General features: G+C 40.0%; 2 pseudogenes; both read left to right on the forward strand.

Annotated features, from left to right (window-relative positions):
• The first annotated feature begins 10698 nt into the window (after positions 1-10698).
• Positions 10699-11373, forward strand: LOC101697200 (jupiter microtubule associated homolog 2 pseudogene; annotated as a pseudogene).
• A 114-nt stretch (positions 11374-11487) lies between these two features.
• Positions 11488-16061, forward strand: LOC101696822 (protein phosphatase 1A-like; annotated as a pseudogene).
• Positions 16062-16354: the final 293 nt, after the last annotated feature.

The following is a 16354-nucleotide window of genomic DNA, read 5'->3' on the forward strand; positions in this document are numbered from 1 at the left end:
AGAAAGGAGCATCATTGGAGAGGCTCCCCAGACCAAAAGGACTCAGATGAGCCTGGAAGAGTGAGGAGTCCACAGACAAGCAGGGAGGAGTCTCAGGGAGGAGACTCTGCAGAGGAGGCAGGAACTCCACCTGCTAGGAGTGGAGGGCAGCTGCAGAGGTTGAGCCAAACCAGAGTAGAAGGAAAAATGAGACAGTGACTTGGCAGATCTTCATCTGTACCTGGGAAAGTTGGGGTTTGATTCAATCATCAGGGGAACCATATAAAGGTCTGAGTGAACAGCTAATGGGATGGGCAGGCCTCCACACTTTGTAATTCTCTGGAGGTTCTGAGGATGCTGTGATGTTGGTTAGCAAACAGGTCTCACCAAGAGATTGCAGGAGGTGCTTCTTAGGAAATCTTGAACCCTGAAAATCCCCCTAAAAATGCATCCTTACTATCCTTATTCTCTAGACTCCATCATGGCCTCAAGTTATAACATCTCATAAAAAGGGAGGTGACTTTTTTATTCCAAAAAAGAAAGAATAATTTGAATGAGTTATGACTAGCTTCTGGCATGTGTCACCCCTAGGTCATATGGAAGAAAAATGAAAGTGTCAAAAAGATGTAGTTTTCAGCCCCCTGTCCCCTGCAGGCTCTTTGGTATGAAGTAAGTGCTATGGTTTAAATGTGTCTCCCAAAGTGCATGTGTTGAACACTTAATCCCTTATGCCAAAGCACTGAGAAGTTGGGCCTAATGAGAAGTGTTTAGTTAATGAGGGCTCTGTCCTCATAAATAGATTAATGCCATGTACAGAAGGGCTCAAGGTACAAGTTCAACCTCTTGCTCTCTAATGCATCTGTGTTCTCTTCCTCTTCTGCTTTCTGCTGTAGGACAACACAAGTAGACCCTAGCCATGTATGGGGCCTTAACCTTGGACTTCCTACTCTACAAAACTCTAAGCAATAAATCTCTGTTCTTTATAATACACCCAGTCTCAAGAATTCCATTATACTTGCAACTGCACAAAATGGATGAAAACAGCAATCTAGTGAACCCTTCTTACTCTATTTCTTCATCAATTAAATGGAAACAATAATATTTTACCATAAAACTGTGGTAAGTAGCAAATAAGAAAGCAAACATAAAACATGTAGCACTAAGCTTGATACATAGTATGGATTCCACAAATGCCATCTGGGTTGGAATATGAATATTCTGGTGGAAAAATATTATGTACATCATACCTGGAATTTTCAAAATTCTAAAGAGGAAATAAGATCATCTTCCATTGTCTAAATTTACATTACAGCATGAAAATTATGTCACACTTAACCATAGATATTAAAAAATACATAGGGATCCTGGTCATTACTCTAAAAATTATTCTGTGAGTACATTTAGCTGCCAAAAGAATAATAAAGTCAACAGCAGAGCTTTGGTGACTGGTGCATCTAAAATGAGCAAAGGCTGTTCAGTGCCAACTCAAAGCAAAAGCCTAGTCCCATGGAAGGAGGTTTGTTTAGCCTTCAGGTTCCCATGGCAATTATCTGTGATTGGTCCGCTTGCATGGAAGTCTTTGTATTATCAAGATGAGCTCATGGAATAGACAGGTAATTTGAATGCACCCATCACCCCCAAGTAATTAAAATCTCAAACTAGAGTGCTCCATTCCAAAGACACTAGTCAGCAAGCTGTGGCTTCCACAAGGAGTTCCTAGGTTTGTGCTGTAAACATTTTCTGGAATGCCAACAAAACTGAGAGGCTTTCTCTTGACATCCAAAGCTATATTGACTCAAGTGATCTCTAGGAAAGGTGTAAACACATGGCATAATGGGGAAGTGGCACAAAGGCAGCCTGGTCAGACAAAAGAAAGAAAGTGATATATAGAGTATCATGTCATCTGCAAATAATGACAATTTGACTTCTTCATTACCTATCTTTATTCCTTTTATTTCTTTCTCTTGTCTAATTGCCGTGGCTAATGTTTCCAGAACTATATTGAACAAGAGTGGTGATAGTGGACATCCTTGTCTTGTTCCTGATTTGAGTGTGAAGGATTTCAGTTTTTGACCATTTACTATGATATTGGCTGTTGGTTTTTCATAGATGGCTTCTATCAGTTTGAGGTAGAGACCATCTATTCCAATTTTTTGTAGGGCTTTTAACATAAATGCATGTTGGATTTTGTCAAATGCTTTTTCTGCATCTATGGAGAAAATCATATGGTTTTTGTCCTTGGTTCTATTGATATAGTGTATTACATTGATTGATTTGTGTATATTGAACCATCCCTGCATCCCTGGGATGAATCCCACTTGATCAGGATGTATGAACTTCTTGATGATCTTCTGCATTCTGTTTGCCAGTATCTTATTAAGGACTTTTGCATCTATGTTCATTAGTGAGATTGGCCTATAGTTCTCTTTTTCAGTTGAGTCTTTCCCTGCTTTGGGGATCAAGGTGATGCTTGCTTCCAGGAATGAATTTGGGAGTATTGCTTCCCTTTCAATTTCATTGAAGAGTTTAAACAGTAGCAGCAGCAGTTCCTCTCTAAATGTCTTGTAGAATTCAGCAGTGAAGCCATCAGGGCCCGGGCTTTTCTTAGTAGATAAGCTTTTAATTACATTTTCACCCACCAAAAGTCTTCTAGACTTAATAGCCAAATTCAGTCAAGTAGCTGGTTACAAGGTCAACACACAAAAATCAATAGCTTTCCTCTACACCAATGACAGACTCACTGAGAGAAAAATAGGGCAAATAATTCCTTTCACAATAGCATCCAAAAAACTGAAATACCTAGGAATCATCCTAATGAAAGAAATCAAAGACCTACCTCTTCTCTGAAAACTATGGAACTCTGAAAAAAGAGATTGAAGATGATATCAGAAAATGGACAGACATCCCCTGTTCCTGGGTAGGAAGGATTAATATAGTGAAAATGCCCATACTTCCAAAATTGCTATATAGATTTAATGCAATTCCAATTGAGATCCCAGCAGCATACTTCATAGACCTCAAGAAAACAATCCAAAAATTCATTTGGAGCAAGAAGAGACCCAGAATAGCAAAAGCAATTCTAGGTAACAGAGACATGCCAGGGGGTATCACAATCCCCAACCTGCAACACTACTACAAAGCTACTGTGATAAAAAGAGCATGGTACTGGCAAAGAAACAGACTTGAGGATCAGTGGAACAGATTAGAAGATGCAGAGACAACGCCAGACACACTCAGCCATCTCATCTTCAACAAAGGAGCCAAACACCCTCACTGGAGGAAAGATAGCCTCTTTAATAAATGGTGCTGGAAAAATTGGGCTTCAACTTGCCAAAGATTCAAACTAGACCTGTATCTCTCACCATGCACTAAACTAAAATCAAAATGGATTAAAGATCTAAATATTAAAATAGAAACTCTGAACCAGTTGGAACAGAGGTTAGGTAGAACCCGTGAAGACATCGGTGTAGGAAAAGATTTTATGAACAAAACCTCAGTTGCCCGTGAACTAGCAGAAACAATCAACAAGTGAGATCTTTTCTTATTAAAAAGCTTCTGCACAGCAAGAGAAACCACCAGCAGTGTGAAGAGACAGCCCACAATATGGGAAAAAATCTTCACCTGCTCTTCCTCAGACAAACATTTACTATCTCGAATCTATAAAGAATTTAAAAAGATTAGACCTCCCAAATTTAAAGACCCAGTCCAAAAATGAGCAACTGAAATGAACAGACATTTCTCAGACAAAGAAGTAGAAATAGCAAATAAATACATGAAAAAATGCTCAACATCACTGGTCATTTGAGAGATGCAAATGAAAACAATGCTGAGATTCCACTTCACTCCAGAAAGAATGGCTGCTAGCATGAAATCAACCAATAACAAATGCTGGTGGGGCTGTGGGGAAAGAGGAACCCTGCTCCGCTGCTGGTGGGAGTGTAGACTGGTGCAACCACTGTGGAAATCAGTATGGAGATACCTCAAAGAAGTAATACTGGAAGCCCCATTTGACTCAGCTATTGTCTGCTGGGGATCTTCCCCAAAGAATTAAAAGAATCATACCACAGTGATATATGTGCACCCATGTTCATAGCAGCACAGTTTGTAATAGCTAAAACTTGGAAACAGCCCAAATGCCCATCAACTGGAGACCGGATAAAGAAAATGTGGTTTTTTAATAAAATGGAGTACTACTCAGCCATAAAAAGTGAGAAATTAGAGACATTTATAGCTAAGTGGATGCACATTGAGGGAATACTCTTAAGTGAAATAAATAGGACACAGATGTGTAAATACTGAATAGTTTCTCTGGTGTGAGAAACTGAAAGTGTAAATAAGGACTAAATGTATAATAGGTAATGTGAAATAGGAAGAAAAAGGGCAAAGGGGAAGGAAGTGGGAGGGCTAGGGGAAAGGATAGAAGGGAATGGGATTAATATGAGAAAATGGAAAAATAGGAACAAAATCTTTGTAAATAAGGAGGACTGGAGGGGTTGAAGGGAGGGCTGGGCAAGGGTGAAAAAGAAGAACCAAGAGAGACTATGTAAAGGTGCAAATTTCCAATGATGGATGTCATTATGTTGTATACCTAAAATGTACCAATTATTAGAATGAATAATTGATAATGTAAAATAGGAAGAAAAGGTCCAAAGGGGTAGGGGTAGTGGGAGGGGCAGGGGAAAGGAAAGAAGGGAAAGGAAAAATGCTGAGAAATGGAAAAAATGGAAATAAAGTCTTTGTAAATGGGGAAGGGTGGAGGGCATGAAGGGAGGGCTAGGAATGGGGAAAAAATAAGAACCAAGATGCATTATGTAAAGGTACAATTCCCAATGAGAAACGTAATTGTGTTGTATACCTACAATGTACCAATAAAAGAATTTAATACAAAAAAATAAAATAAAATGTACCAATAAAGTTAATGCGGGAAAAAAAGCCATCTATGACAAACCAATAGCCAACATCATATTAAATGGACAAAAACTGAAAGCTTTCACTCTAAAATCAGGAACAAGGCAAATATGTTCATGTCACCACTCTTGTTCAATGTAGTTCGGGAAACACTAGCCAGAGCAATTAGATGAAAGAAAGAAATAAAAGGAATAAGGATAGAAAAGGAAGAGGTTAAATTATCATTATTTACAGATGACATGATACTCTACATATAAGACCCCAAAAACTTCACCAATAAACTTTTAGATTTGATAACCAAATTCAGTGGTGTAGCTGGATGCAAAGTCAATACTCAAAAATCAATAGCCTTCCTGTACATGAATAACAGACTCACAGAGAGAGAAATTAAAGAAACAATCACTTTCACAATAGCATCAAAAAAATGAAATACCTAGGAATCAATCTAACGAAGGAAGTAAAATACCTCTACATTGAAAACTACAGTATTCTGAAAATGGAGATAGAAGAGGGTGTCAGAAAACAGAAAGATATACTTTGTTCTTGGATAGGAAGAAGCAATGTTGTGAAAATGGCCATACTTCCATAATTGTTATACAGATTCAATGCAATCCCAATAAAAATCCCAACAGTATATCTCACAGAATTAAAAAAAAAAATCTAAAATTCATTTGGAACCAGAAGAGATCTAGAATAACAAAGGCAAAGGCAAGGCAGTGGGTATCAAAATCCCTGACTTTAAATTATGCTAAAAAGCTACTGTGATAAAAACAGCATGGAACTGGCAAGAGAATAGATCTGAAGATCAATGGAACAGACTAAAGGATGCAGAAACAACTCCAGACATACTCAGCCACCTCCTATTTGACAAAGATGCCAAACAGTTTTACTGGAAGAAAGATAACCTCTTTAATAAATGGTGCTAGAAAAACTGACTTTCCACATACCAAAGATTGATACTAGACTCATACCTTTTACTATGCATTAATCTAAAATTGAAATGGATCAAAGATCTAAATATTAAAACAGAAACACTAAATCTATTGGTAGAGAGAATAGGTAGAATGCTTGCGAACATATGAGTAGGCAAAGACTTCATGAACAAAATCCAGACCACACAGGAAATACTAAAAAGAATCAATGACTGAAACCTCATCTTATAAAAAAGCTTTTGCATAGCAAGAAAATCCACCAACATAGTGAAGAGACAATTCACAACATTGGGGAAAAAAATTTGCCAGCTATTCATCAGACAAAGGACTACTATCTAGAATATATAAAAAACTCAAAAAATCAGACCCCCCCCCCAAATTTAAACACGCAATCCAAAAATGGGCATCTGAAGTGAAAAAAACACCTGTCAGATGAGAAAGTAGAAACAGCAAATAAAATTATGAGAAAATGTTCAACATTCATGGTCTTTCATGAAATGCTAATTAAAACAATGCTAAGATTCCATCTCACTCCAGAAAGAATGGCTATTATCAAAAAATCAACCAATAATAAATGCTGGAGGGGCTGTGAGGGAAAAGAAACCCTTCTCCACTGTTGGTGGGAGTGTGGACTGGTGCAACCATGGTGGAAATCATTGTGGAGATTTCTCAAAAAACTAAACTAGTGCTTCCATTTGAATCAACTATTACCCTTCTTGGTATTTTCCCAAAAGAATTAAAAGCATCATACCACAGCAATATATGCACACCCATGTTTATAGCGGCACAGTTTGTAATAGCTGAATCTTGGCACCAGTCCAAATGCCCATCAACTGACAAATGGATACATAAAATGTGGGGGGTTTTATACAATGGGGTACCACTCTGCCATAAAGAAGGATAAGCTTCAGACATTTATAGCTAAATGTATGGACCTTGAGACCATATTCTTAAGCAAATTAAATTGGACACATATGTTTAAATACCACTTTGTTTCTCTGGTGTGAGAAACCAAAAGTGGAAATAAGGACTAAAATGTATAATAGATATTGGGAAAGGGGAAGAAAATGTTCGAATGGGAAGGGGAAGAAAGGAGGAGGGAGGTAGAAAAAAAGGAAGGGACAAGAAACAAAAGTGAAAATACAAGGAAAAATGGAAACAAAGCTTTTGTACATAAGGAAGGGAGGAGGCTTGAGGGGAGGATACAATGGGAAAAGGGACAGGATGTACCATGTACAGGTGCAAATTCCCTATGATGACTGTTACCACTATGTATGCCTAAACTGTACCAATAATTATTTTGCTATATCTTTTAAAATGGTAAACATTATGCCATGTATATTTTGCTGCAATAAAAAAATGCAGAAAAAAGGAGAAAATTGACAATAGTACAAGGTAAACTAAACATCTAAGTCAGTAAATAAAACAAGTTGACAAGGATTGACAACTCAAAAAAGAGAGAATACATTTTCATAAGATTATAGGTTTTCCTACAAAGAACCTGCCCCATTCTTAAGCAGCACACTTAATAGAATATTACCATAATGCTGAACAAACCAAAAGCAAATCACAAACTAGGCACGGTGCCTGCTATTCAGAAAGTGACAGATAAATCTTTTCTCAAAATTGCCATAAATAATGTATGTGTGAGTATGCACTGTGTTAATATAAAATGATATTTAGTTAACAATGAATAAACAGGTCTTCAGATCTTGGATTCTCAAGGGAAATAGTGGCTGGATGGCTTTAGAAGCAGAATCCAGCCCGTGCTTCTAACAAAGTAAAACAATGTTCCAAAGACAAAACTTGACATTTAATTTATAGTTTGACTTCTAAAAGCAGGCCTTGAGATATGGACTTGGGTTCCAGTAGCTTATTTGGGAGCTGATGCCCGCAGGCAAAGGGCAGGGTGGGCAAAATGAAAAAGGCAGGAAGGAAGAAACACAGATAAAGGAGGCATTACCAAAGACACTGCTGTATGTGCATGGAGGAGTTCCACCAGGACCTCCTGAGCAGCATTCCAAATGCTTCCTAAAACTATTCACCTAAGAAACAGGAACCTGGGATTTTAATCATCTGGCTACCCTCCCCATTGGCATAAGATTTAACTCCAGGAGCACTAATCCCACATGCTGGGTCTTCACTTGGAGCTTCCAGGTGGGGAGAAAGTTCAGGGTTAGAGAGCAGTAACACACCTTGACAGGGGCACTGGGGCTGGAGGAAGTGCCCACCACAGCTACAGTTAAAATGTTCAGCAGACTAAAGGCTGCTCACCTAAAGGGATGCTGCCCTACAGTGCCCTCCTCTATAACTTCATCAGTAATATAGGTTATTCCATAGTCAAAGATCATTGGTCACTAGATTGGTTATTTTTTGTGTCAAAAATAACAACATTATTTCTCCCTATTCAAATGCCCATTATTTGTCCTTACTGCAAGATCTCTCTCCCTCCTTCAGTGTGCTGATTCATAAATGACTCATACTTCCTAAGGACCTTCCAAACTAAGTTCATTTCTGCAACCCTTCTACTCTTAGACCATCTCTGCATCTACTGTTTAGATATTGTAGTTTATGTAAGTGACATGGGTTATTGTTATTTGGTTTGGATTTAGGGGGGTCACAATATGTCCTCTAAAACAATTACCTATAACAAATGCTTGTTCCAACAATGCCAGCCTGCATGTCAAACTTCTTTATCCTGGTATATTAAGGTAGCATTAGCTGCTATAACAACAAAATATGTATGATGGCTCAAACATGACAGTTTACTCCTTGACGCCCAATATGATTTCAAGACCTGCTGGTTTCTGGCCAGTCAACAACCCAGGCTCTTTTTTTAATGCCCAGATTACCCAAAAACTTTATTTTATACAAGCAGCTTGATGCTTGTGCTTTCGTTCAAACTGCTCAAAATGAGGAGCTTAAGTTCTATCTCCATCAATTTCGTTTACCAAGGCAGGACTAGAAGGCTGTGCATCTCATCTCCAGCTCCAAGTGCTCCACCAACCTCCAGCTCTCTGTATCCAACTCTTTAAAAGATATTACCCCAATTCTGCCTCCCCAGGCTCCTCCAACAGCATATCTGAAACTGCCCCCTTTCCCCTGCCCCCCGACTTCTCCTGAACAACTCCTGTTTGCCTTCCTCAGGTCGGTCACCTGCATCGCTGTCCATCCACCTCCTTCAAATCCTGGAATTTGACTCAGAAAGTCTGAGGTGAAACTTGAAGGATTCTTTTTTTTTCACCTGAAGGATTTTTAACAGGGATTTCAGATTTGTAAACTGTTAAAGTCCCATCCTGGTAGGGGCCGGGGATTTAGCTCAGTGGTTCCGCTGCCTTCTTCGCAAGCACAAGGTCCCAAGTTCAATCCCTGGTACCAAAAAAAAAGAAAAAAGTCCCATCCTGCTAAAGTGGCCTTTTAACTCTCCTGATAAATGTTTGACAATCATGCTGGGTGTGGTGGTGGATGACTGTAATCCCAGCACTGAGGAGGCTGAGGCAGGAGGATTGCCTTGAGTTTTAGGCCATTCTGGGCTACATAGTGAGTTCAAGACTGGCCTGAACTACATAGTCAACCCAGGCTCTTTCTATAGTTTTGCTCTACCATCTTCAACATGTGCCTTCCAAGGTCACTGGACTATTCCACATCAAACCAGTGGAAGACAAAAAAAATCCAAAAGAACCCCATGCAAGAGGCTTCAGTGGACCTGCTCATCCCATTGACTAAAACTCAGTCATGTGATCACACTGAACTGCCCAGGAGGCTGAGCAATGTAGAGGAAATGAGTTTGGTCAGCAATAGATTGTGATCACTCTTGGCCACAACCAGTATCTTAAATCAGTTTTCTGATTTTTGTCAGAACTCAATATGTATTTTCTCTACTATATGGTGTGGCTTGATTTGAATGCAATTCTCTGAACCTAGAATCCTGGAATCACATCTCTCTGGTCACCTTCAGAAGATCACAGGGACTATGTTAAACCCCTGTGAATAGCTTGTGGTGGTCTGTGTGCATGGTTGCCCCATGCACTGTGAGCTCTTTACTAATTTCTCCTGTATTATTTTTATTTTTTGAAAATATGACCCCATCATATGACAAATAACTTACTAAAAGTTTTGGGGTAACTGAATGAATTTTTATCTGTCACTTTCCAGAGTGTACAGTCCATTGCCCATGGGCATTAAATATCACTTGTTCTGAGTAAGGTATATTATGATTATTATTATTATTATTTAGAAATAAGAGGATAATTGGAGGTAGGCCCACATATTAAGTTCTACAACTTGGCCTCTGCCTATCTGTGGCCTACAATTCCAGCATGGGCCATCTCTTAGTCTCTGTGTGCTCTGCTAAACTAGATGATCTCATTCACTGGAGTTTCAGTTGCCACAATAGTGCTGTGTAGCAACCACCATGAAAACTTCATGGTGTTCAACAATAAGCATTCATTTTTTCCTAGAGGCTGTTTGGGTAATTCTGCCCATTGGGCCCAGATGTAGCCATTACCTGATGGACTTGCTCGTGTACCTGTGATCAGCTATAGAGTCAATGGAGAACTCAGCTCAGCTCCTGACAGCTTGGGCTGTCAGGGTCCAGCAGATTACCTTAGGTTGGAGTTTGTTCTCCTGCAAAAGCAATGATTTGAGAAAGGAAGGAAGTATCAAAGCCTCTTTTTAAATCATACAAGTTAATTCTAAAAAATATCATAAAAATAAAACAAGCAAGAATAGCCAGGAAAATTCATTCAAAAGAAGAAAATTAATAAAGGAAACCTCTCCATTTCTGACATCAGGATCTATTACAAGGAGCAATGACTAAGGAGGTTGGGCAGCTGACCACGTGTTCCAGGGTGCAGATGTGTGGGCTGGCTGGGCAGGCTCTGGGGCCATGAAACCCCAAGAGGAAAATCAAGCAATCTTTTTGGAAGACTAGAAGAAGCTGTTCCTTAAAACAGGCCTAATAGGATGCCGCCTAATATTTTTGGACCAACTGAAGAATCTCAGAACATACCCCAGAGGACAAATCCCCCAGGAGAGAAAGGAAGTGAAATCTTTGATGAATCAACTCTTTTTTTTTTTTGTACCAGAGATCGAACTCGGGACCTTGCGCTTGCGAGACAGGTGCTGGAACCACTGAGCTAAATCCCCAACCTGTTGAATCAACTCTTATGTAGACCCAACAATGTCTGAACTCACCTGATGGGAAGACTAGTAATATTCTTTGGTTCCTCCATCATTGAGACATCAGCCTTGGCACACCCAAACAAACCCAAGAACCACATTTTGTGTGTGAAGGAGAAGACTCAAAATCAGACCTTAAAGATGCAACAAACACCTCACCATGAGAAGAGCCAGCGCAAAGGGCAGCTCGAGAGAAGTGGACCACACCAAAGAGCTGGAACCCATGCCCACAGTCGACAAACATGAGCCCTGGCTAGGATCACATCCTCACTCTCATAATGAGGGCCCGAGCCCACTCAGAAGCAAATCCAAATTTCCTGCTACTAAGAGAGGCTCCTGTTTTGCCTATAGCCATACCAGAAACTTGAGATAGAGTATCCGATGTTATCATCTTCTATAGCCCAAAAGAGTGGCGGGAGGGCCTGTCCATGCCTGAGGCTGCCTGCTCGGATGCTCTCCTGTTCTCCCAAGAGCTGCACTGAAGTCCATGCCTCATCTACTGCGGAGGGAGACATCTGCAGGGAAACAGTGGGACTCTCTTGGGGTCTACACATTTGTAGTTGCTGGTGGGGAAGAACTGTAAGACAGATGAGGACAGGGAGATGGTGCAGGGAAGCAGAAAGCTAGGCAGATTTTCTCTGTCTTTGCATCAGGGGTCTGCCAACCAACTGAATGGGCATCTTAAGAACTTTTGAATGAAAACCCTGACAACCTATCCATTTCTGTGAGATGGAGGAGGGAAGTATGAACAGAAACACGAAGAAGGTGGTGGGAGTCGCCATAAAACATCCCCCTTTAGATCCTAATGCTAGTTACTTGTCACCAATATGACTCCTATTCCTGAGATTTCTGCTTAACTACAGCATCTCCTTTTCATTTTATCCTCGTATTGTCTTGTGGTCTTGGTTGCTCTTCCTCAGCAGCAGTTTACAAAACCAGGAAGTTGTCTTCAGTCTGGTGCTCTGTGAAGGTTTTTGTGCCCTAAACCTCTGGGTTTTGCAGTTCCTGCATCTACTACCTTAACCAGCTCTCAGGCAACTCACTGTGGTCCATGACTCACCAGGTTTCCTTGTGTTGCTCCTTTTTTCTCTTACCAGTCTTAAGTCTGGGCCTTTGTTCCTCACTGATGAAGCAGAATTCCCTTGCCAAGCCACAGCTCTTCTTGCATGTGAGGCCTGCTGGCCACTGCAGGATTTAAAAATCTGTTATATCCAAGCCCTGGGCTTATTTGAACTCTTTCTGTGTCTCATTTTGCTCTTGTGTTTGGTGGGAAGAAGACATGCTTGAAAACTTTTACATAAATCCCTATGGGCTCCATTTCTGACACCTTCCAGAAAAAAGTCCCTTGCTCAGGCACACCAAAGAGGAGGAAGAACTGTTTGGGCCACCTTTAGAAAGCTTTGAGGAACCTCTGGGCCATATTCACAAATAATGCTCCTTAGGCTGGGACATTTAGTTTGGCAGCTGAATCACAACTGTTGTTCACTGGAGAAGATGCTGGCATAACAGAGTCATGTTGCCTCATTTGTCAGGCAGTGCTAACCAACCATGGAAGGGCTGCAGCCTCACTTCCCTGTTTCCTTTATGATGACAGAAGAGGGGCTGGGATGTCGCTACTGCTCTGAGTGCCTACAAACCTCACACTAGGTGCTAAAAAATCATCATTATTAAACTCTGGAAAAGCAACAGCTCTGTGAGTCATGCTTATATTGACCTAGCTGTTTTTAAGTGCCTGTGGTAGCTTCTCACCAAACTCTATTTCCTGTTCCTGGCTCATTCAGGGGTCTGCTCATGGCCATGTCAACCAAAGAGTTTCCCATTTCAGTTGCCCTGCAGACTTTGGCTCCAAGAGACACGAATTCTGTGCAACTTCATAAGGACTCAAATGAGTTGCGGTTCAAAGTCATTTAAGAGAACACTGTTTGGAATTCAGGGTATTGGTATTTTCTCATTTAAAAAAAAGTCTTGGGGGCCGGGGATTTAGCTCACTGGTTCTGCAGCCTGCCTTGCAAGCAGAAAGACCTGAGTTCGATCCCCGGTACCAAAAAAATAGTCTTAAGTGATGCTTAGCGTTTTAAGCCCAAACACACTACCTTTTTTAACTTAAAAGGAAGTATTCTAATGGTAAAAATGAACAGCATTTGTGACTATATTTTCTTAACAAGAAAATGGTCCATGAATTCCACATTAGCTTGACCAGGAGAAATCTGACATGAGTGTACTGGCTCCTATTATCAGCCCAGTGCAAGGGAGGCTTCTATTTCTACCGACTGGAAGACATTCCTGGGTGGAGGTGGGGAATGTGACCTACAGCAGTAGCCTCTGGGCAGAAGAGCAACCCACCTTGCACCTTGTCCTCTTGCCTTGTCCTTCTCTATGCTTAGGGCCTGGGCAGCGAACTCAGTGCTGGAAGCAGAGGTCACTTTGCCCCATGGTGCAATTGTCACTTCCTCTAGGAAGATGCTCCCTCCATCAAAGATGCGGCCTGTTCTCAACCTTCAAGCTGCATTGAGAAATTACTAATCTCTTGATTTTTATTAAGCCCTGAAACTTTCTTAAGTGCATTTGGTGCCAAGATTTTTCTAGAGCTATATCAAAGCAAGAAACCTGTCCTCACATCACAATGTAATTTTGATAGGAACCTTTTTATTTTTACAAGGCAGAATTGAGTATAGCAGTTGAATTAAATTTAGTAACTATGAAAACAAAATATTAGCAAGCTAGAATCATTGAAAGAGTAAAGAACCTGCCAAACAAATGTGGGACTTACTTTATGATAAAAATGGTATTTCTGATTGGTTTTGACTGGTTAGTAAATGGGGACTTCAGGCTACTGGCCAGTCTTCTGGAGAAAAGCAATAAAGATTCATCACTGGCTCATACCCAAATATAAAATTCCAAATGAATCAAATAAGTAAACATGAAAAGGAAAAGAACAGCAGGCAAGACTTCTATAAATATGACAATATTTGAAATCACAAAATAAATGACTGTTACATTCAATTACACAAAAACTAAACATTTCTGCACACCAAAAATAAACACTGTCGGGCCGGGGATTTAGCTCAGTGGTTTCGCCACCTGCTGCGTAAGCGCAACAAACCAAGTTCGATCCCCGGTACCAAAAAATAAATAAATAAATAAATACTATCATGAAAATCAAAAGAAACAACAAACAGGAAAATGTAGTTGCTACTCATATCATAGAAAAAGAGCCAATATCCTCAATAGAAAAACAGGCAAAATGTATGAATACAAGTTTTGCAGAAAATAAATTATAATAATTTCCAACTTCACTCAAAAAGTGAAATATACATCTGAAGTGAAACATCTTTTTCTTACAAATTAGCAAATATTATAACATTTGACATTGAACTATGGGTATAGATCAGGGGTAGAGAATTTCCCTGGCCTATGGTGAGGCTCTGGGATTAATCCCCAGCACCACAAAAAAAAAAAAAAAATGTTTGACATTATTCTGTGTTGAAAGGATTTAAATCAGCAATCAGTAAGCTTTTTAAAAAATTTTTATTGTATATATTTGAAAACATTGTTTTCATATTGTACTTTAAGTCTTTAGACTTGTTCATCCTATACATCTGACACTTTGGTCCTCTAACCTATATCTCCCTATTTTCTTCCCCTCCAGATCATGCAGTAGTTTCTTCTGTGTTGGGCTTATTTCACTTTGCATGATGTCATCCAAATCCATCCACATTGTCCCAAATGGCAAGATCAAGATCTTATTCTTTGGTAGAGTTGGATGCTATTCCCATGTGTACAGGTACCATACATACTTCCTTTATCCATCAATGGACAGTTAGGTTATCTCCATATCTTGCCTACTGTGAGCAAGATCAAAAATTTTTATACAAGTTTAGATAATAGTTGAGATACGGCCTAAGCAACATGCAAGTGTGGTGAATGGAAGTGAGGATGCACACACGGGTGTGATTGGCTGGGCAAGTGGACTGGAAACATGGTCATTCTTTGCTGTGTACGATGGGCATGCTGGTTCTCAGGTTGTCAGATACTGCTGTGAGCATTTGTTAGATTGCATCACCAATGACCATGATTTTACAGGGTCTTCAGGAGCACCTGCTGTGGAAACTGTAAGGAATGGAATCAGAACAGGTTTGCTGGAGATTGATGAACACATGAGAGTTACATCGGAGAGAAACATGGTGCAGACAGAAGTGGGGCAACAGCTGTGGGTGTCTTGATTTCTCCCCAACATACTTATCTCATTAACTGTGGAGACTCAAAAGGTTTACTTTGTAGGAACAGGAAAGTTCACTTCTTCACACAAGATCACAAACCAAGTAATCCACTGGAAAAAGACCAAATTCAGAATGCAGGTGGCGCTGTAATGATTCAGCGTGTGAATGGCTCTCTGGCTGTGTCCAGAGCCCTTGAGGATTTTTTTTTGTACCAGGGATCAAACTCTGGACCTTGTATTTGCGAGGCAGGCGGTGGAACCACTGAGCTAAATCCCTGGCCCTCCTTGAGGATTTTGATTACAAATGTGTCTACAGAAAAGGTCCTAAAAGCAGCTTGTCTCACCAGAGCCTGAAGTCCATGATATTGAGAGATCTGAAGAAGACAATCAGTTCATTATTCTTGCATATGATGGTATCTGGGATGTTATGGGAAATGAAGAGCTATGTGATTTTGTAAGATACAGGCTTGAAGTCACTGATAATCTTGAGAAAGTTTGCAATGAAGTAGTTGACACCTGTTTGTATAAGGGAAGTCAACACAACATGAGTGTGATTTTGATCTGTTTTCCTAATGCAGTCAAAGTATCTCCAGAAGCAGTGAAGGAGGCAGAGTTGGACAAGTACCTGGAATGCAGAATAGAAGAAATCATAAAGAAGCAGGGGGAAGGCATCCCAGACTTAGTCCATGTGATACACACATTAGCAAGTGAGAACATTCCCAGACTCCCTCCATGGGGGTGAATTGGCAAGCAAGTGGAATGTAACTGAAGCCGTTTACAATAGACTGAATCCTTACAAAAGTGATGACACTGACTCTACATCAACTTGTGATATGTGGTAAAACTATTCATCTAATCATGGAGTTTACCTTCACCTCCAAAGGACAGTACAGCTCAACTTTGTTGAAACTTTTAACATCCATCCTCAACTTTAAGGAAGAAGATCTAACTTGAGTGAGAGTGATTACACCAGAGAACTTCAGCATTACAACAGCTACCCCAGAACTGATTTTTTTTGTAAATTTGAGGTTTATGTGAACATGATTTCAAACCATAATTCATGTTGTAAATCAGACTCCAGCAATTTTTGTAAAGTGTAATTGTCCTTGTATAAAATGCTCATGTTTAATTATGA

The sequence above is a fragment of the Heterocephalus glaber genome, unplaced genomic scaffold, assembly GCF_053883595.1.
Source record: "Heterocephalus glaber isolate CG9 unplaced genomic scaffold, H.glaber_assembly_v1.0 deba00001532, whole genome shotgun sequence".
NCBI classification, from domain to species: Eukaryota; Metazoa; Chordata; class Mammalia; order Rodentia; family Bathyergidae; genus Heterocephalus; species Heterocephalus glaber.